Source organism: Ixodes scapularis, unplaced genomic scaffold, assembly GCF_016920785.2.
Source record: "Ixodes scapularis isolate PalLabHiFi unplaced genomic scaffold, ASM1692078v2 PGA_scaffold7__128_contigs__length_106722199, whole genome shotgun sequence".
Taxonomy (NCBI): Eukaryota; Metazoa; Arthropoda; class Arachnida; order Ixodida; family Ixodidae; genus Ixodes; species Ixodes scapularis.
This window is the reverse complement of record NW_024609882.1, coordinates 3,980,266-4,002,864: the sequence shown is the minus strand read 5'-3', so window position 1 is coordinate 4,002,864 and position 22,599 is coordinate 3,980,266.

Here is a 22,599-nt window from a genome sequence, read left to right as displayed (position 1 = left end):
GGCGTTACAGGGAGCTGTAAACAGCTTTTTACCTCCGTGATAAGCGCTGGAAATTTAGGTCCATGTAGTACCATGAAGTTACGAAACCGCGGCACGTTTACTGCGGCTTAAAGTAGGAACTGAAAAGTTATGATTTTCTTTTTTTGTCTTTTTTTGGGTTCCTGTTTACACTCGCGGGTAGCTTGCCGTATCCGCTTCTATTCGGCATTCCCCCTCTTCTCCTCGTTCATGAAGTTTTTATTTATTTTTGACATACTGTTTGTTTCGTTCGTATTCGTATTGAAAGTCCCAAGGACATTTCGTTGTGCGGTGAAACGTAAACTGGTTGTTTACTCTGCCGTGCAGCAACAAAGGAGGTACGCATCGCTTCCGACTCGGGCGAAACTGCTGTTCGCAAGCGGCTCATGTTGACCTAATGCGAACTAATGGAATACCGTGGCTTTGTGAACATCATACGCTGTTCCTGGTCCACCCTTCGAAACCAACTCAGCGCTGGGCGTGGGCCACAAAATAAGTAGACATCGACTTTGCGAGTGTGTGTGTGTGTTTGCGTGCGTCTGTTTGTGTGTGTGCGTGTTTGCTTGCGTGTGTGCACTTGTGCGTGCGTGCATGTCTCTCTTTGTGCGTGTGTGTGTGTTCTCTCTGTGTGTGTCAGTGTGTCAGGGAAGTATTTCAGTATTAAGCGTGCATCATAACATGTTTCGCTTCCGTTGTATATTAATTGAATGGTAAGAGGTCTCCTACGAGTTAACTCTTCTTGTCTTTTAGTCCCCGCAAAAACACGGGGCAAACAATTTTTGTTTGCCATGAAGGCTGCATACTTTGACTCTTTTATTTTACCAGACGGAGCTTTTTTCAGCCAACGTCAATCGGCAGTTGTTTTTTTTTGCTAGAATGCACTTCACTATAAGTTATTCCCTTACTGTTTACTGCCATCATTACATCACAAAATAATAGAAGTCACACGGTCTAAAAGGGAGGCCAAATCGTTGCTTATTTGTTGAATATTACAGGATAGCAAGAGATTCTTATTTCAGGTCGCTATTCCCTTAAGGCCGACGGTTTCGAAAACACAATAAACATGTGTGACCAGTTGCAAGGGAGGCAGTGGGTCTGATAAACAAGAAATGGTTGGACTCATGCGTTCTTTTATATATTTTTCTTCTTTTAGATATTTTTCTTACTCTCATCTTCTTCGAACTTGTCTGTTCTCTTCGTCTTTGTGGTTTTTATTTCGTTTTCCTTCACACATCCGTTATTGATCATGTCTGTATGGGTGCCGTATTTTCCGTTTGAACAAAATGACAGTAAAGTTTAGTGGGCTGAGGTACAATTTAAAATTAAAAGATCTATAAAGTTCTTAAAGAAACCATCTTCCAACCCCCCCCCCCCCCCTTTCCCCTTCTTTCTCTACTCCCGTACACCAGGCAATGTGGTGTCCACGAAAAAGCGCCAAACAAAGTGCCGAGATTCACCTGTCGACCTAATCCACAAGCTTTACCGAATACGCTGTTCGGTAAAGCTCGGCTGTGAAACAAATCTTCAACATCCTCTCACAAAATAATAATACAAAACAAAGAAACATGGCTAAACGTGCGCGCAAAACTACAGAAACGAAGGAGAAAAACACGTAGACGGCACACAAGCACACACTCACAACTCACATTTATTGGACGGAAAAAAGAGAGAACGAAGCACAAACTCTTTTCTCAGTCCTTTTGTGCTCAACTTTAACCAAGTTCAAACAGTACCAACTCGCCCAACTGTCCACCTTACTTCAGCTGAATACAGGACGTGTCACTGAAACTAACAACACCGTGACGACTAATTCTTCCCAACCTCTAAAAAAAAAACCCGCTACTATTACATGACACACCTTCATTGTAGTTAACCATAGTCCTAATGCGAGCTCAATTCAAACAATAAACTAGTTCGCATCCGGAAAAAAAACGTAACATTTGCAACCATATTCAGAAGAACAAGACCACCACCACCAACAACATACAAAATGTTAGCTCGCTTTAACAAATTATCTGCATCTCGCAACGTGCCAGGGGTGCGTTCAAAGGACGCATGGGTTTGCGTGCGTCTGTAAGTTGGAACTCAGAAAACTCAGTTTTTCTTCCTATGTCAGTGACTTTAAAGATCCTTTAAACACAGATAATACAAGAAAACAGATTTAGGGCGACAGCTTACAGTAATAATCTTGCCGTTGGTAAGCGACGGGTCGATACTCGTTAATTAATAAGCCAAGCTCAAACAACACACGGTAAGTGTCTGATATTTTCCAATTGAATTAACTCTGCGATGTGTGCACGGGCGTTTCATAAAACATCGGCTTGTGAAAGCCAACTGGGGGAACATGAACATAATTTAAAGTCCAACCTTCAATAAATTTATCTTATTTGATTGTAAAAAGGCAAGCTAAAAAAATAAGGAATCACTTTAAGGCGAATCATTAAGTTATTTACGGGATCGTATAATTCAAGCACGCCCGAGGTTATGCAATAGTGAAAGTTCTTTTAAGTTTGATCCTAAATTAAATGTTTTTTTTTATTGTTCCTATTGTGAATGTCAGCGTTTCTAAGTGAACATGAAGTTGCTTGGTTCATTTTTGTTTTTCAGATGTAAGATGCATTTGTCCTGAGGCAGAAGTTCCGTGCGATTTCCGGAAGTTAGTGCACAGTTGGGTGCTTCTCACATATTGGAGGGTGCCGTCCAGCGTGAAGATTATTCCGTGCGTAAATGCGGAATGAAGAGATGTAGTCCCGGGGTGTCAATATTTTCTTGCTTGTCACTAACAGTTAATTAATTACACGATAATTTCAAACGGCTGCTTTTATCAACGGTTGTTGACAAATCTCATTTTCAACTGTCGTAATAAAAAAAAAGCTTTAATTTTTTAGGTCTTTTCCGTCGAAGCTTTCTTTCCACTTTATCGCAGGTTATAATCATATCTGTAAAGAACTACAAAAACAAAGCAGCAAGAATAACTGTTACATAATAATGCTATCATTACATGTTTTTTTTGGCAGTGCATGTCCAAAAACAGCCATAAAAGCCTACTTATTGGAACACTCTAAAAGTATAAAGAAAATAATTCATTGAATACAATAGAGCATTGAACAGTTTCACCATCACACAGTTTGGTCATTACTTTTCAACACAAGACAACGCAGTTTATTCAAACAGCTGCTACAGAACATTAAATGCCACCTATATTTTAGTTTTCCCAAGAAATTATCAGCTTATATGCCCATATTGTGGTCATAAATACCGTATAGAGATGCTGAATTTTAGAAGATCATTTGGGTAAAATGGCAAAGTAAATATACTGCGTCGATGGGGGTATGAAAGTTCACAGACGTCACGAATAAGATACTGTCAACTTTTCCTTACATGACTTTGTGTAAAAAAACAAATGACGAGTGACTCGTCGCTCGATAGCTCTTCCAAATCAAGGTGCTTCAAAGTCGAGTTATAGCTATAGTTGTAGCGGCGATTGAAGATTCTATAACGAATAATTCGCACCAAATGCTTCTGCACACGTTTCATTTAGGCGCCGAGAATCGCAGTGAAATATTTTCAAGCCAGTGATTTAAATTCGAGTCTTGAACGTACGAAAGAGCAAGATAATTTAACTAAAATTCCTACCTAGAAAAAATTACACGTTATACGTGAAACCACCTCCGACATACAAAGCGGAGTAGCGTCTATTAATGTAACACGTTCCTTGAAAGTAAGACGGCTCTCTACAAGAACGCCAAGGACACGGACTGTAGATACACACGGAATCAAGATTTTTCTGTACAGAATATAACGGAAATATATCTCATCACGCTTCACGGACAGGGAAATACTTCTAGTTTTCGGCGGGTTAAGAAAAAAAAAATGTACATGCACGAGATTGACGCATACTTAATATCTTGCTGTAGTAATGAACAATCACCAAAACCACGAACTTTTAAATAAAGTTTGACATTATCGACAAGTAATAACCCGATATAATATAATTATATGTCATACATTGTCAAAACACATTCAAGTTTGTGAACCTAACTCGTTTCACCCACTACACTCTAAGAAGTCCCTGTTCGTCTACTTACCCGCAAAACACTTGAAGATCCAATCTCTGCGATCTTCCAAATCAGCTCAACGAATGATGAGGCGGAACATCCGTTCAGACCTGAAATGAAGTCTGAGCTGTGGCATTACACAATGCAAAGCGCCAGGCTTGCACTGCGAACATTATATATACGTGACAGGCAAACAAATATACGGGTTTCTAGACAACCGCAAGAGCCTTAGATGCTATATCACGGGCATCATGCCTTTGTGTTATTCAAAGCCAAGAATTTTGCCGCGTCGTTAATAATTAAACCAAGAAGGCACGTGCCAAAAACGAAACACACATGTCATAACAGGTTACGTTCTTACAGGAAGTAGTAAACCACATCACCGTCATGGTTAGGGCGCACGCCTGACTGATGCATTTGCTAGTCGATAGTTTTAGTGAGAACGAAGAAAAGGGGAAAAAAAAAGACGAATGTATAAAACAATTTTTCCTATGATGTAGAAGAACTCCCTTTAAGTAACTTGGAGAAGAAAAACCATCAGGATTGAAAACCAACAAAAAGAATGAATAAACTGTTTTGTTTTATATCGGGAAAATCATCCGTCATTCAAGTTTTACGGTTTCGGTAAACTCCTAGAAACTTTCCATTTCGCTAAAATGCGCCTCTATACGAAATAAACACAGCAAAACATACGAGCTTAAAAAACTTTCCGGGAAAGTATTCGAAAAGTTCGAGCTATCGGAGTTCGTGAGATCAATCGTGTTGCCTAAGCGTGAAGAGTTATCTTATATTCTGCTTCCAAAACACTAGCGCTAAAACTTTATAGTAAACTTTGTTTTTTTTTTTGGAGTTGAATTCGGGTCATAGCAAAGTTTGCTGCCGTAGTATACAAAATAAACCAAGTCGCACTTGAAACAAATTACTAAGCATTTGGGGTGAGAAAACCTACAGTGATCTGGCGGGAACATATGCGGATTTTATATTTCAAAGGTCAAGTGGTAAGACACAAGCCTAGCAATTTATTTTCAAAATGCGTTTCGATTTTTGATTGAATATGCAGAAACGTCTTAAAATTGAAGTTTCACTCACCTGTCTCATGTAGTAAAACATTGTTTTTTTCTGATTTAACCTGGTTTTCAGCACTGCAGCTGTGTTTTCTGCATCGCAACTGTAGTATTCGTTGAAGGGGTTATATAAATTAATAATAAAGCAATGCCAATATACGAGTTCAGTGTAACCTAATATTTTAGAGTGCGGATTCACGGTGGCAATAAATATAATAAATTAATAAAACGCTTTCCAAAAATTGTGTCACTTTTTTGTTTTGAATATTATTCCGTAAAATAAATAAACTAAGCCGGAAAACATTCGCTGGTGGCCGCTGTTTCACAGGTTTTCGACTTCAGTAACACAATGATTGCTACCAAACTTTCTTCAAAATTCCTTCGAGTGTCATCAATACATTATGTTAAGTGTAGTTTCCAAAATAACTCCAAGGAAGCAAATACATTTTTTGAAACACACTTACAACGGCTAAAATAACTATAGATATGTTTCGATTGGTTTCATTCCAGCAATCATTAAAATTGTACTATTGTATAGCGATTCACAGTTCTTTTAAATGCACACACTTTGAGCCTTTCGGTGGGGTGTGCACTGTTATCCTACCGGGATTCGACGATCAGTGCCCACATATTAGCTTTCAGAAGTGTTCGTATTAACGCTCAGTCATAAGTTGAAACGCTCACGTCAGAGACATTCGCTAGTCTAGGAACCTTGGCAAATGTCATAGACACACTATTTAAGATCCTTTGTGATCGTAAGAACAATTTTTGCTTTATTGGAGACACAAAACAAAATAATTTCGTTTCCTACAACTTCGAGGTCGCGTCCTGACTTCACCGACAGCTTGTTCAAAAAATACCTTTTAAAAAACACAAATATGAAAGACGGAAAATGTTAGGAAAAAGATCGGTTTCTTTTTCGCACGGCACATATGCCAATATGTTCCCATGGGACGCATTTTTCCCGCCATCTCACTACTGATACGAGACTGTCACCTTATTTGCGTCTAGAGTTCCTACTGCGTGAAAGTACTCGTCCTCTTCTTTCTATCCGAAGTTCCTGAAAAAGGGTTTTGCGTGTTCGGGTTTCCTAATCTGCACTTACTTGCTACATTAAATTTTCTGTCCTTTCAAACTAATGTTCTCTTAACAGGCCTAGAGCGGAATAATATTTATACATAGAAATCAGTAACAAAATGTGACGTGATAATAAACTGTCGTCAGATTAAGAAGGTCAGCCCTTCGGTCTCATCGTTATCAGGAAGCAATCAACTATTATAACTAGCGGTGCTAAAAAGGAAAATTGAGGAGCACTTCATCAGGTGAAATACTTTTGTATTTAAATAATATAACACATACATATATATCAGGATAAACACCAAACACAAAGATACACATACGTATATTTATTACCAAAATAATATTAAAATGATTTTTTTTTTGCCACAAGACAACCTAATAGTAATTTTTTGTTCATTCAACCAGTCATTCATTTGTATATTTTCTAAGCTCAGGAAGAGCTTGTTGCCTTGATAATAATGAACGAAAAATTGGTCTCAGGTTAGTTACAGACGCCACAAAAGTGGGATTAAAAACTGCAACGTCTGCTACGGCGGGGGTATTATACAAGTCTTGAATACGGGTCAAGGCTCAGGTATTCAACACTATGGGGCAAAACATACTGCCGATTTCAAGGCAGAACAGGTGACGCAATTTTGCATATATATATATATATATACATATATAAAAATCCATACTTAGTAAATATTTTGCGACGAGCACAGCCTCCATTTCCTCCAACACGTTCAGTAGGGAGAGAAATATGAATTAGGTCCAGAGTCCAACGGGTTCGACGTAAGCCCAAATTAGTCGAATGTTTGCGCGAAACAAAGCTGAGGCAGTAGTGCTTTCAAGAAAAATTAACAGGGTTTTCACTGTTGCTTGAAAACTGCGTAAAACCATGCAGTATTCATCATTGTATCACCTAAATTAAACGAAACATATAGTAGACTAAACAGGTCGCTTCCAAAATTCAGTTCTAAAATATTACAGGGCTCATCAAACATCGGCGGAAAGAAAAATAAATGTCACGGGGCTCTTTAATATACACAGCACATTAACTATATCTTTTTTTCGGAATCTGATTAAGTGTACTCGGGTTTTACTACGCTGAATAATTAAAAAAATGGCTTCTTTCAAATTCTGTTCTATCTTTCTCTTATTATGGAAAAATATGTACCTTATCTTGGGGAAGAGGGTATTTTTTATTTGCACACTTGCTTTTATGCAAAAAAGAAAACACTAATTTTTGTGTTTCTTAAAAAAATGTATTTGTGAACCTTTAATTTAGGCGATTGTGTACAAGAAAGTTGACACAATTCTACTGAAGTGTTCGCAGTCGCTGTGCTATTAATAAATAACATTGAAGAGAAAAATTTTTTCGCAAAAACATATGTTGTAACAGTAATGACAGCCTCAACCCTCACATCTGTATTTAGGATTCCCCGTAGTCGCTTTGCGTAATATTAGGCTGAACAAATGAGGATTGCCAATAAGTAAAACCATATGGCTCTTTATCGAAACAATGATTTGACTACAGCTTGCAATGTTTTCATTTAGGTTACTGTCAGAAGTTATGGCCAGATTAAAAGTAGAAGGGCTGAGGTATTAATATAAAATATTACCATTTCGGAGCTGTTAATAAACTCGGTTTTAAAATAATAATACCTACGTATTAAATAATAATTCTAAGAGTTGTAATTTTAACAAATAATGGTTCACAATTGATACGAAGTGTTTATGTTGTCGAACCTAACGTAATGGCTCAAGCGAGCTGGTGTATACTTAACATTTGATAGAAATCTGAGACTGGGGAGTACGAACGTTGACACCAAAACAAGAGAAGGTGAACTTTGGCGCGTTCTCCTTGTCTTCTCTTGAGGCCAAGTTTCGTATTCCTCAGCCTCGGGTTTTTTAAAAATGCTAAAAATGTTCAGAGTTCTTGCGACTAAAGGAAAATGAACAGAGAAAATACTTCGAGGACAGTCCAGAACAATAAAGCATAATCATGGGAACTCTCTCCCCATAAATGTCTTTTATTGTTCTGAACTGATGATGCCACAGGATAAAAAAGAAAGAGGGTCGAAAAAATAAAATATATTACAGTAAATAAATGTTGTAATAATTTGGGTTCAAATACATGTAGCCCAGTCCTGGAGGAGGTTGGACCTTCCGAAAACAGGCACGTTCAGGTTTTCGTTTCGTTTATGTATTTGCTTTTCAGGATGGCGGAAAGAAAATTAATTTGTGCCAGCACGAACGCAATGAACTCTCTTTCATTTATCTACTAAGAAAAGCATTGCTGCAACGCAAGACTTTCGATCTAACAGAGTTGAATAAAAATAAAATCTGAACATAAACTGAAGAACACATACGCAGGCCGGATACAGTGGAAAACCTCTGATAATAAAAAGTCAAAGCCAGGATTAAAAAAAAAAATCTGCAAGCAAGACCGAAAGCACGTATAGTAAAAGTAAGAAGTTCAAAGCACCGGCGCGATTGGGCGACACGTTACATAAGAGCATCACTGGTCGGCACTTGAAGAAAAGGTCGGAGCGCTGAGCTTATGGTTTAAGCTTGGTGTGTTCGTGACCGAAGTCAGCGAGGTGTGAAGGCGAAGGGGCAACGCCGAGTGAGTAAAAGGAAAAAGACGTATCGCATAAGAGCAGGAACTTTCAGAGAAGAAATAAAATAAATAAATAAAAATTAAAGCAATCAGTAAATAAAAAAAATAATAGATATAGATATCTATAAATTCATTTTAGTGACGAAGACCGCCATCTGCCTGACAGAAAGCCCCGCTACCTTGCGAACTATTAAAACAAATTCTGAAGAAATACAAAATGCGGTCTTTTTTTATATGATATAAGCCCAATATGTCTTTTATTATATATAAAAAGGGCTAATTTTAAGAAGAAATATTTTCCTCAACCTGCTTTCAAAAAATGCAGAAGTGAAAAAAGGAAAGCTAATAAAGCTTCAGAGCACTACGGCTGCTTTATCCTAAACTCAGCTTGAAAAAATAACATGAAATTTAGAACTTCCGGATGTATTAAAAAGCACAAAGATATCATTTATTTTTTTATTTATTTAAACAGCTTAAAGGGGCACTGACACATCTAAATCATATTTTTTTTATTATCCGAAACGATTGAAAACGATGCCGGGACATTACCCTCAAAATTTGAAATTTGGGAATTCAGTATTTGTGAAGTAAAAAAACAATTTCCAAATGCCGAATTCGAAGTTCCCGCGCGATCGGCGCCGGTGCCTTGACGTCAAAAATTGTGGAGCCCTGCGAGTCTACTTTCTTTCACCACTCCCTGCTGTTGCCATGGCGACCCAAAGCGAGGAGGAAAGGAGCGGGCGCCGGCGTTGCGGCGGACCGGTTTTGAGCGGTGTCGCCTGTTTTCCGTTGGAGGATACAAATCCAAGAGGCGGCACCACAACGAACTCCAGATTTTCGGTATTTCAAAAAGAAGGGCCGTAGTGCGTTCCTAATTGCGTTAAAAAGCATGTTTTAGGATTGCCGTAATTAAATGTTATAGAGATGTCGCCTACAAAGCGTCTAAATTTTATGATTCTTGACGTCACCGATCAAAAGAAGCGAGGAGGCGAGAGGCGGGAAAATCAAACGCCAAAAATAAAAAGGCGCGCGGGCGCGCGGGAAAATTTTTTTTCGCGATGCGGTTTTTTTGCGTGCCTATGACTGCAACTTGCATCGTTTTAGACAATAAAAATAAATACGACCTTTGGGGTGTCAGTGCCCCTTTAAGGAGCCCCATAGGAAGTATTACATTAGGGGTGGCATACAAGAAACATCTACAAAAGAATCTTACAATGTCACAAAAGCAATTTTGCATATAAAATAAAACAAAAATCGTCAAGAAGATTAGTAGGCGAAAAAAATTCTACACATCCTCTTCTAACGTAAAAACACTTAGAACGGAACACATCCATTTTTGTGGGCATGTTCTCCGCAACTTTCATTAAAAAAAAGACAAAAACACTGCCTCATTGAGAGAAATTTGATCATTGCCAATATAGTCTTTTTAGATATATAATAACAAAAAGTAAGACAGTTTTTTTTTTCTAATACTGAAGCCATTATTTCAGTCGTTTCGCATCTGCGACGTCGAATTTGCTGGGCCATTGACAACGTTTTTCTTAAGATATGCCATATTAACAAGACAGTTAATCCAAATAAGCTCAGCTCTAAAATATAAATAATGAAGTTTTAGGCGAGCTCTCAAGCTTTCAACATCTTGAACACCCGTGCTGTCCACTTTTTGTTCCTGGTCTCAACTATACTGCTTGAGCAATTATTTGTTCCTAAATGCATTTTTATTTACATATATATATAAAATACGATCTTTTATTGATAAAATCGATCCTTTTTATTATTCTTCACTTCTACTTTCTGAGTGATGCAACAAAGAGCAAGCAATTTTATCTGCTACTGCTACCAAACGCCTCCTTGTAAAAAAAAAATATATATATATATATATATATATTTCAATTAACTTTAAAAACTCCCCAGTAATCGCGAGTTCTGAAATTGAATTTGTTTTACCAGTTTTTAGCATTACCGGCAAACGCAGCATAAAGCACGCGCAACGTGTAAAACGTTATCACTCACCGTAAAACATAATCCACCCCCAGACAACCCCCCTGTGTACCATAATAAAAAAAAACGTAGTTACATATTTGCGGTTCAAAGAATTTTAGTAAAAAACCAGTATTTGCAAGAAAAGTATATATTACTCGTACATAGGCGTCCATTGAAACATTAGCGGTTGCGGAGAATATATATTTTATGTTTTTGGGGTTACCAGGGTCTTATTCAAAGACGTGACTTCGACTCCCGTCGCCTACCGACGTCGGTTTTCTTCTCGAATACCGAAGTGACCGGAATATTCTCGACACAGGATCAACTCAAGTGCCGTGACGAGGATGCCCACTTCTTAGGCGGCAGGCCCTGGCAAAGAGACGGTCGATACTAATCAAACCGAGAAAGCTACTCGGGATTAGGTTTCTTGGAAGAGAAAAGCGGACGCGGTAAGTGATGGCACGTGCCTCGTAGGGCCTATCGTTAAGGTCCTCCCGCGTATCGGACTGCTGCAGTCGCATCGATCTGCCTTTCTTAGCCACCGCCTTGGGGAGATGCCGCATGGCGGATCCGAACCGCATAGTCCTACGCAAAATCCCGACAATCGCGAATTTCGGAAATACACTACAACGATGATTTGCCTCAAGCCGGTCTGCCTCAAGCCTACGCCCTAATACGCCAACTGCAACGCAAACAATTACTACAATGACAGCGATCGTGCCATTTCCAGTAGTGGGAAGAGCTACAAGCTATCGCTGTAAAAAAAGTAACAACAGCTTTCATTAACATAGAGTGCTAATCAACGAAGATAGCTGACTTTGTTCTATGCGAGTAACCCTCGACCGCCAGGTGCGCGACAAACAAGGTACGCTCGTTTACAAGTCCGAAGTATGCGTGCTAGGCTGAACCGGATCGTCGCCGCCACCCTTTTTAGCGAGGATGACAAAACATCCGACGTCCGGGGAATTCGTCCGTCCAACGAGCAGTCGAGACCGATGCGGACACAACACCTACATGCACTCGTGCGGTGATACTAAACTCACTTCAAGTAAACAGATCAATAATTCGCGCGCGTGCCATGCCTAACCCCAACTAAAACAAACATGACGGTGCTCACTGAATTATGATCGAAATCACTCATCTAGTACTACTTGACACATACGCAACATTTTGTGTCTGCTATGTTTTGACTGCGTAGCTTCGGTGTTCTCTTTCAGACAAACGGAACCCCTCCCCGTCCTTTGTGGTGCAGCTCTCGCCGCCTTCCTTGGTTCCAAGCGGGCGCATCACCCATCGGCTAATGACTAGTGTCGAGTGCATGTCGTGCCCAGCTCGAGCACACCAATGTGCAGGTTCCATACGTTATCTATTCTATGTCAGACACACGCGACACAATGTAGACATTAACAGCGATTCGTGGACAAGTTGCGCGAGCAATATGTGTGCCAGAAACCAAAAAAAAAAAGTTTGTTGTCGCAGAGCATAAATAAACTCGTCTTGACAAAAGGCTGTAATGTTGCACACATTCAACGCTAGTGGTTGCGATAAAGTTGAAAAGTGGAAAAGAAAAAAAAAAAAGCTTATAGAAGGAGCATTTTTGAAGGTGTTTTTGAATATTCGTATAAACCATGATGTCTAATAAATTCTTCCAAAACTCTGGAAAACAATTCATAGCATCCGATCACTATAAAAACACTTTCTTTTACCTATCTATGGTGTTAGCGTTAGTTGATTAAGCAAGTCTAGAAAAAGGAGTTTAGAGCACAATGATGTTATAATTAACTCATTCAAATGTAGGATTTAAAAGTATCCTTGATACTTATATAAAGGCAAAATATACCTATGTTGGCATATTCTTAACTTCGTTTTCTTGCCCCTATGTTTTTTCGTTACATTGGGTGAACGTCACTACGAAAATTTCGCGGCAGTTATGAGCAACTTTAAAAAGAAAAAAAGATAATGAGGTGAAAAATTAACGAAAATGTTGAATTCCAAAGAGCGGCGCTGCTCCGATGGAACTTGCTACGTCATGACTACGTAGCAAGTTCCCCAACGTTGGTAGATTACCTCCCAAAGGGGCTCCACATGCATCCACCAGGCACACACTGAAAGATCGTTTAATTAGCTTTAAAATTAGTTTTCTTGTGCCTTTCAACGAAAGACTAGTATCTTTGAGCTTATGCTGCAACATGCAACAGATGAAAGCTAAAAAATGAGCGCTGGAATTTTGTTTCCGTACCCATTTAATATTATCAAAATATTGGGAGACGAACTGCAATTTTATCTTGTTTAGTCCTTCGAGCAGGCAGTCAGAAGTTTCACTCATTCATGTCAACAAAATCCACATATAACTACTTGCAGCAGAAAAAAGAGGAAAAAGAAAAGTCATTGAAGGTTTTCTGAAACGCGCTCCTAATCTGCTCCAACCATAAAAGTACACTGAGGACGCTTGAACCACTGTTCCTTCACGTCTGTCAGTTTCTTTTGTCCGTGTTCCCGTATGATAATATCTTTTGCTTAGTTTCCCGATGCTGTGGCTTCGAGCTCCGCCACAAAACAGCGCACAAAGAGAGCGCAGATTTACGCTAAGCTGCGATGACACGCGCAAACGCGCCCAGTTCCTCGCTTAACGGCGTCAACAAAGGGGGGACGCTGCGGTCGCTCCGGTAATTGACTTAATTTGTGAGCGTACTCGCGTGAGAAAACACCATTAAACCTCACTTACGTTTTCTTTTTGTTTTTTTATGTGCCTTGGTGACTTTGGTGACAGATTTTTTTTTTTCTTTACAAGGACCTATATAAATATTTCTACAGGGTGTTTGTGATCGACATTCGGGCGTAAAATATATTAGGATAAATAAATTAAACAATGAAGCGCACCGAAACTTTTCATAAAGGTGTCGTCAGGTGTTGCATTTACCTTACTCAAATTTCATAAGTGTGAGTTCTATAGAAAAAATGCTACCTTAACAATTCTGTACATTTTATGCACAAAAAGGAAAATGAAAAAAAAAGATCTCTTTTGTTGACGGTGTTAATTAGAAACGATGCCACGCACAAGCCCGGATCTGCTGGATCTGCTATGGGTACTCATCTCAAAGACGTTTTCACGTGTTGGCTTTATGCTGTGCCATCTTAGAGCAGCCGCGTAAATTGGACGGTGTTTACGGTTCATCTGCCTTAGCGTGGAAATATTAAAAAACTGAAACTTTAATTTGATATTTTTTCTAAAAAAATTAAAGCTGTTTACAACTGCCTGAAACGCCGAATTAGAGCGCAGCTCTTGAGGAGGGGGGGGGGAAGGGTACGCAGGGGAAGGTACACCCCTCGTCCCTCCTCCTCATACTGCCTGCTACTCCTCCCTCCAAGCGGCGTCGGCGTAACCGTGAGGTCACGTGACCCTCGTGATGTCGCGTGACCCTCGTGACTTCACGGAGGTCACGTGACCCCCCTCAGGGGGTCCTCTGGACCCCCCTCAAGGCCTCACGTGACCCCCCTAAGGTGTGACCCCCCTGCGGTCACGTGACCCCCGTGACGTTACGTGACCCCGCGAGGACGTTTAGGCAGGGTGCCCAAACGTCACCATGCCGAAACGTCTCCTCGGTTATGCCGACGGTGACGCCGACGGCGACGGCGACGCCGCTCAAGCCGGAAACGGGCGCCTAAAGGCACGACCACATTGGCGTCGCGGAGGCCTGCGGCGCGACGGTCGGTGCTGCCGTTTGCCGACCGAAACCAGTTTTCGGCTTCAACGGCGCGACGTACGGCGCCGCAGAGTCAACCGCTCCGTGCGCGGTTCAGAGCTTGACGCCGCACGCCGCAGAAGAGAGGAGCCAATGAGAGGTGGCGTAGATAGTGACGTCGCGATGCCATGGCAACGCTCAAGCCGGTCCTCGGCGCGTCTCACGTTCCGAAGGACGTGTTTCGCGTCGTCTGCTATCCCTATTTCCCCCCGATGCCTTCCGCAACGGAGCGGTTCCTTGAAACTATGCGACTGTTTCCCTTTTTATATGACAAGACGCAGCCAGACCGCCTAGATAATGACGCTAAGAACAACCGCTGAGAAATTATAGCAGAGGAATTCGGAATTGCAAGTGAGTTTCTCCGTGGCACTTGTTGCATGTCGTCTGTGTTGTGACGGATGTCGTGTTGATTTCGTGACACTTTCGAAAGTAGCCTTCATCTCTGGCGCGCCACCGGCGCAACAATGCACTGACCTGTCCTTCGGTGTTTCGGTAGAACCAAGGAGGTAACCTCCTTGTGTAGAACCAACTCGGCCGGACCCAAAACCTGCGTCTCCTTCCCTTCAGAGCGCGGCGACGTCGCAAGATCAACGAGCAGGCTAGGATAATCACATTCACGCTGATCACCAGGTCATTGTGGACTCCTACTATGTAGGTAGCGAGTGCGGTTTCGATGCTGATATATGCGAAAGATGGGAGCTGAAACGGAAGGATCTAAAGAAGAGCAGACGACGAAAGAGTGGGAAATCCGACGGGAGGCGCGATCGCGAGATCCAGTGCTGTCATGTGACGCCCGCAAAACGGAGGCCAATGTGGACTCCTCGCGTTGGGACGCCCGGTGGCGCCGTTCACGCTAGTGTGGTCGGGCCTTTAGACGTGCGCCCTAAAAACCGCACACTCTTAAATTTTGGTTATAATAAATGCACCACCTAAGGACGCCATTGCAAAATGTTTTATTGGACTCAGTTCGTTGGTTAATTTACATTAATTTATTTACGTCCAAGTAGCGCTCGGAATGGCCGGGTAGAAGACATCCTCTCATCGCTCCTTAACGTTGGCTGGACGGAACAGATAGATATATTCAGGACGTGTGCGCAGGATGTATGTTTCATTTTTTTTTTTTTTTTTTTTTTTAATTTTCGGTTTACTAAGGGTTTTCATGTAGGGTTATAAAATGTTCAATCATCTGTTGATACGTTTTCATCAACAAGTTCTTATAAAAATACAAGCACAAACGAAAACCCAGCGAAAAGTATATCACCAATATTTTATATCACTACACGAACCTCTCATAGACATTTTTAGGATTTGCATTGCATCACAGTAGCGTGGACAACGAAAATCAAAATTATGTAAATCATGCTTTAAGTCACGAAATCATGCTTTAAATCATAAAGCATTTTTCCGCGACATGATAAAATTGTCTATATGCGTACTATTCGTGAGTGATATGATGCTTTCCATGTGAATTTGTTCTTCATTCAAAATAAGATAAATCATATAGCAAGAAAGATTTATATTGAGCTGAACACAAGCAAAAAGTGGCGCTCTTTGGAGCCAATTAAAGCGTTGAAGTTTCCTTTTTTCCATTTTGTTTGTCAGTTACGTAATGTCCTATTATTGCAATCAAATCAGAAAGCAATAAACAAGTAGAAGTAATGTTATATTGCAAGCAAATTAGAACGCACTGAAAAATACAATTGTTTTATTAAATAAATAATCAAGCTGTTTTTCTTTTAGAATGACAGGGTTTGCGTCAAATTGTTGTTAATTCAACCGTTAGATTTACAGTCATTCTTCCGCGTTGTTTTCAACGTTTGAACAAATTGGTCAAACAATCTGCCAAGTATAAAATACATCTACTAGTAAAGAAGCACCATTTTCTAGCGACACTGATTTAAATAAATCAATCCTATTTAAAAAAATGAAACATAACTTACCAAGTAAAAATATTCATAGTTTTTTAAACCCTCTTTTGCAGTTATATGCAACAACTATACGTAACGACGCCGTTAATGATCAAGATTTTGGGGATACATAAAATGTATTTGGTAATAATTGAAAAAAGTGCATGCTCGTCCGTCGAAATTATCAAGTCTTGACTGTTTTTCTTTACACTCCGTCTTTAGCTGAGCTTCAATGTTGGAATTTTATATTAAATTGATGTAATTACGCACACATGCCAAGGTTTAGAGGGTACCGAAACTTATGGTACCTTTTATTTAACACTTTCAATATCAAAACGGAAAGTCAGTCGTCCCATCTCAGAGGTTGTCTGGAGTTTGTTTCCACGTAACACCGTCACCACGGAAATTGCGACAACACCGAACTCCGCCCAGAATTATTTATGTATATAAAAAAAAAAAAAAAACTTTCAGAAGCCACCCATGAGATAGATATTGAGACTATAACAAAACCAAGGTCTTTTTTTAATTTTTATATTCACCGCTAAGACGTGCCACGAAGGCGACCGCATCATCAAAAATTCATGGGCCATTCAGGGAGGTTCCTAAAGGTGCCAAGGAGGGCAGCACAGAATTCCGTGTTCAATGTTCTCCCTCAGGTGCCTTAGACACTTCGATACAAAAAGAGAACATGTTGGAGCTGTATCTGCGGGCTGCTCTAACTCTGAAAGATTGATGGTCCCCCAGGGAGCCGTTTTTTTTTTTTTTTTTGTTCGAGTTTGCTTGCTTATAATTTCTTAGGGTGTCACCTTTCTTATTTCTTTTTTATGAAACGACTGTCAGGCTTACACAAGAAGTAAGACACGTCAAGTAAGAATTCTACTTTAGTCAGGTTGTGTGAAGCGTCCAAAGATCCGTGATATAGTGGACAAGAACGGCGTAGTTTTAATTTATATTTCTCTAAAGACCCCCTTTTATTCAACGCTTTCCCCAACTTAGAAACTAGTTGGAACGTCCACAGCGAAAAATGTGGTTAAAAATTTCATGCACCTGGACACATGGTGGATGCAAGTGGATGTGTCGTATCGAGCCTCAAATAAAATTCGCTGCAAGAAAGTGTCGTCAACTAATGTAAAATGACGAAATGTTTTGTGCGCTTGAAGGCTTTCTAATAGCAGTGCGAGCTCCAGAAACAAATATTGGTATACAAAAACGGTGCCTTTTGAAACCTCACCAAACGAGCGTTAAAAACGGTAAAAGCGCTGAAAAACTATCTCAATAATGATCCTACCATCAATTACTGATTCACTATAAAAAAAACAGAACCTCAAATATCACAGCATGACTAATAGAAAAATCTCGGTTCAATCGTGTGTGTTTGTGTGTGTGGGAAAAGGGGGGGGGGGCTTGAACACTTTCAGGTTAATACCGGCGAGTAATTTGCTGGAATCACTGAATGTCAATATCGTATTTTCTGCTACTTTCTTTCTTTTCTTTTTTTTTTTTTTTTTTTGACGCAGGGTTTCTTTACCCGTGTCTCGCTCATTTTGCACCCCTGAATCCACGTGGCCGCAATCTCTCCATATTTTAATTGTAATCGCGAAAGAAAAAAAAAAGAAAAAAGAAGACCCGGTGCCAATTGAAAACTTCGGCGCAAATCAAAGGGGACAAGGAAAATGTTATCGAATTTTAAGTTTTGCCTTTAGCGCTCGCTTTTCGTGGTTACGAGCCCGACGCAATGCAGTACTATGCACTAGGAAGTCCGTACTGGATAACATTTTTAAGTTAAATGCCTTTTCGGTAACGCCTGTTTTTTTTTTCTTTTTGTTGTTGTTTTTTGTTTTTTTACGATCTGTTTGCATGTTGGCAGAAAGAGCTCGCTTTCAAAAGCAGCACCCAAATGTTTTTGTTTTTTTCCTTCGCCTTCAATAAAAGCATTCTAATTACAGCGAACGGTTTATTTATCGTTCGTTCCGGAAATATTAAAACTAGATTTTTACCTTCCAGTGCATGATTGTCATTAAGATTTGTTTTTCTAATACGGAGTCGTTATGGTGATTGATTATACATGTTAATCTGATCTGGCAAATTCCGCGTCAATCAGTGCCAATTCGAAGTCCCGTTAAAAATGAAGAACAGAATTGAACCCTTATATTAAATCTACTAGGAATAACAATATGAAGCTTTGAATGAGAAACTAATGATGTCTCTGTAGTGTCCTATAATCGTGCGAGGACAAAAATGAATAAAATATTGAATGCAACAAAATGACGGAACAATTACTAGATATGCAATCATTCATTTTATTAATCTACGTTGCAGAATGTAAATGTAATTAAAACCGTCCTTTTTATGTTTGGTTAAATTGCCGCGTTCCGTGCAGACAAAAAGTGGGTTTTTGAGGCATAATTTAAGATGTGAACCCTGCTGTTATCTGAAAAAAACGCCGGTAAAATTAATTATTTACACCATAACATACGTTGCATATATTTGAATATTATGTTTAAAATTTGTAGCTTATTGAAACAAAATGACCTACGTAAAAAGAAAAGAAAAACAGCGTGGTTATCAGTTATAAAATCAAAACGTGACAAAAATGAAGCAGTAAATAAAGTGAACAGATTTTTATTAAAATTAAGCATATCGGTCTACCCATAATTATTACTTAAAAGCCTTTTTTAAAGCGAAATTTTTGTTTTCTATTTTCATTGCAAAAAGTTGAAAATGAAACAACATGATGCATTTTAAGTTATGTTTAAATACCCATCTGGAACATATTGATCTTACGCCCGCGACTTGACCTTGACAACTCGCCCACTACAATCGCGGAAAACTAAACACAAAGAATACATTATTGCAAACAGCTCAGTCGGCCGTTTTTCAAGGAGCTTTGAAACTCGCTAATGACCACCTCGTCCCTTATGATAATACTTAGAGATTCACCTAATCAGTCTTAAGCAATAATTTAAAAAAAAACATAAAAGAACAAAATAGAAACGCTGGTAGTTTTGCAGAAAGCTTGCTAACAACATGCGGTTAATTTTATTGCCAAAAGCATTGTTTCTTCTTTTTTTTTTTTCAAGGTTCGTGCATACTATTTAGGACGCCTCGTATATGTTTATATGAAAATAGAACCTAAAATTGAATTTCGATTCTACTAGCGTTGCAGGTATTATAAAAACTAAAGGAAAGGCGATCACTCTAGATATTCTGCCGTTCCGTATTCTGTTGAATAAAACGATTTCATAACCAACGTAAAGGTGTTTCGCTTTGTCAAGAAAGCACCTGTACTCATGGGGAAAACTCAAACTTTTTGTAACTTTGATTAAACCAAGACTGTGTTTAATAAATCTCCGAAGTAATCATGGGGTAACGTGCGGCGCCGTACCTCATGAATGTATATATTTGCTTTTCGTTTCCTGAGATCTAGTGCAGTACACGAACGCTGCAGAAACAAAATGGCATGACTTGTTTTCCACCAAGATGTAACTAATAAAAAAATAATGGCTAGAAGTATTTGCCAAGTTCAAGCAATCCAAAATTGCAGGGTCTCGGTAAACAGCAGCGGTAATCAAGTAACTAATTCAACCTCTTAGTGTCTACCAAATATTGCAAGTACCCCCCGACATCTGCTGGATAAAACAGGTGGATCTTCAGCAGGAAGCCAACTAAAGCAGGAAGCCAACAAAGTGAATAAATTAGCGCGTTGTCGTACAAAAGTCCGATTAATATGGATGCAAATACGACATGTCAGTCAAGACCTCTAACGGGAATACGGCAGCTTCGAGATTGGGACCAAACATTGCTTACTTTTTTTTCTTTGGTTCTAAGACGTAGTCTTAACGATGGAGACCCAACTAACTTTGAGACTTCCCCCTTGGGCACACGCGCACCAAGCAGCCCTTTTTTGTTGCCAAGACAAAGCTACAACATAAAACGAGCGCTCCACTTCCATGGCGCTTAAACCGATAGGTGTTGAAAGGTTGAATAAAAGAAGAAATTGAGTTTCGGTTCGTCAATGTATAAATTAATTTAGCCATTTACCAAATTACATTAAGTGAACGTTATTGGTAAAATTCCGATTGATTCCCGATTGTTTTCATTAGATTGATTTCTGAGTTTTAGTGTCGCTTTGTAGCCGATAAGATTTCGCGACTTCAAATTAGAACGCCGAGGAAGCAATCACGAGGCACGAAGCGTAAAGGTAACAAGACATGCAGTTCCCGCTATTCTTAAGCTGTCGGTTTAACTTTAGTTTCGAGAATTCCTTGTGTCGCAGAGCATACCATCCAGTACCGGAGGTGACCTCGGCCTGCAAATTAAATGGTAGAAATTATGGCATGGGGGGCAATGATATTTATCTTATCTAAACAAGCTATACTCACTGACAGCATTAGAAATTCATGGAGTGGGTTAATTTGCCCATGATTTTCACTTCGTGATTCGTACTTTGGTTTTCGTATTGGCTATTACCGTATTTTGATTAGCCGGAGAATAATTTTAGGCACCCGGGACGGGAGTCACGCGCTGCAATTTTTAAGCTATTATTGACTATACAGGGGCATTTTTGGGGCTTTTAATGTAATTTCGCGATTACCGACAGAAAGTCGGCTCCTGTGTAATCGCTGTCCGTGCGTAATGCGCTCCCGCTTCCATACTGTGCCCAATTGTTTTGCCCGTACAGCCGGTTAAAATCAAGAAATATGCACAAACGATAAAGAAACAAAGACTAGTAAACGCGTGCCCTCCAGGAGGCTACGCGCTTTTATATGGGCTGACAGTATCGCGTAAATAATAAAGTGGGCTGCCATTTTAAAGCTACGACACACGACATCCATACCGCCGCCAATATCACGGGAAAGGTCAGCCGCAAGCCTGTAGACGCCTGACAGGTCTTTCGAGTATAATCGATAGACAGTTCAATATAAGTTTTTCGACGGCGTGTCCGGTGCATTCAAGCATTTGTCGATTAGAAACTACGCAGTTTTCCACCTTCGAAATTCTACCGATACGTGCAAAGGGCATCGCTACAGCGAGAACAGCGTTGCCTCCACCTCCTCTCCCACCCCCTCTCCAACAGAAAAAAAAAGAGAAGGGAAGAGTTAGGGCGTATTGTAGACACAGACAGCTTAAGAATGGCAGGGCGTGGTTTATTGCGTCGACGATTTTTGCACCGTGGTTCGTCCTACGAAATTCTCATTGGCCAATGGAAAGGACTCGTTGCTTATTATTCGCGGTGCTCATGCATTGATATGTAGAGGAATGGTTTAATCTGGAAACCGATTTTTATTATTTTTTTATTTTGCGTCTGAAAACTATGTAATGTCATTAAAGCAAGATGGTATGTTACGAAACAACATCCTGAAAGTTAAGACTTTTTTTTATTCAGTTCAGATACCCTTTAAAGCTAAAGTGCTTAACAGGGCATCCATGAATTTTCGTTAGTTGAATAAATATTTACAAACTATTGGAAATTATTATTGTAGACTCCAAATTCTAAAGACAGCGTATGAGTCCTCTTGTTCAGGTCTACGCAAACCATATTCCATGTACAAAAACGTTTTGGTTTTATCGTAGGTAAACTTCAACCAGTAGAATCACCGTGCTTGACTGAGGGGATGTTATGTAACATTTATTAACATCTAAGGGGAATTTCTATACCCCGTTTAACGAAAGTTGAAATACGAAATAAAAGGTTTAGCAGACGTCTCCTTCGGTGCATTGAACAGTCACCTTGGGCCCAGGTGACATGTACGACCGCTATAGGAATATTCTAGCGTCGATGACTACCCTTTCGTCGTGTGAGCCTAGGATGAAAACAAAAACATGTATTAAAATTCCTTTCCACCAAGCAATATATATACACAAAAATCGGAAATAAACAGACAAAAATATTAAAAACTACATGAAAAAACATTGCAAAACTAAGCAAAACAAAAAAAGAAAGCATCACTGCGCGGGTCCCGATGAACGGAAGAAGTTTACCGCATGAGGCTGGCTTGCACCGGCGCCCGCGTTCAGTAAACACCCCGGGGAAGTATGTGTACAGGAGAGAGCGCTTCAGACGCCGATAGCTCGTGGAGAAATTGACTTAGGGCAGACCGGTTCGTTTAACAATCGCTGTCTGCCGAGCAGGATCGCTTG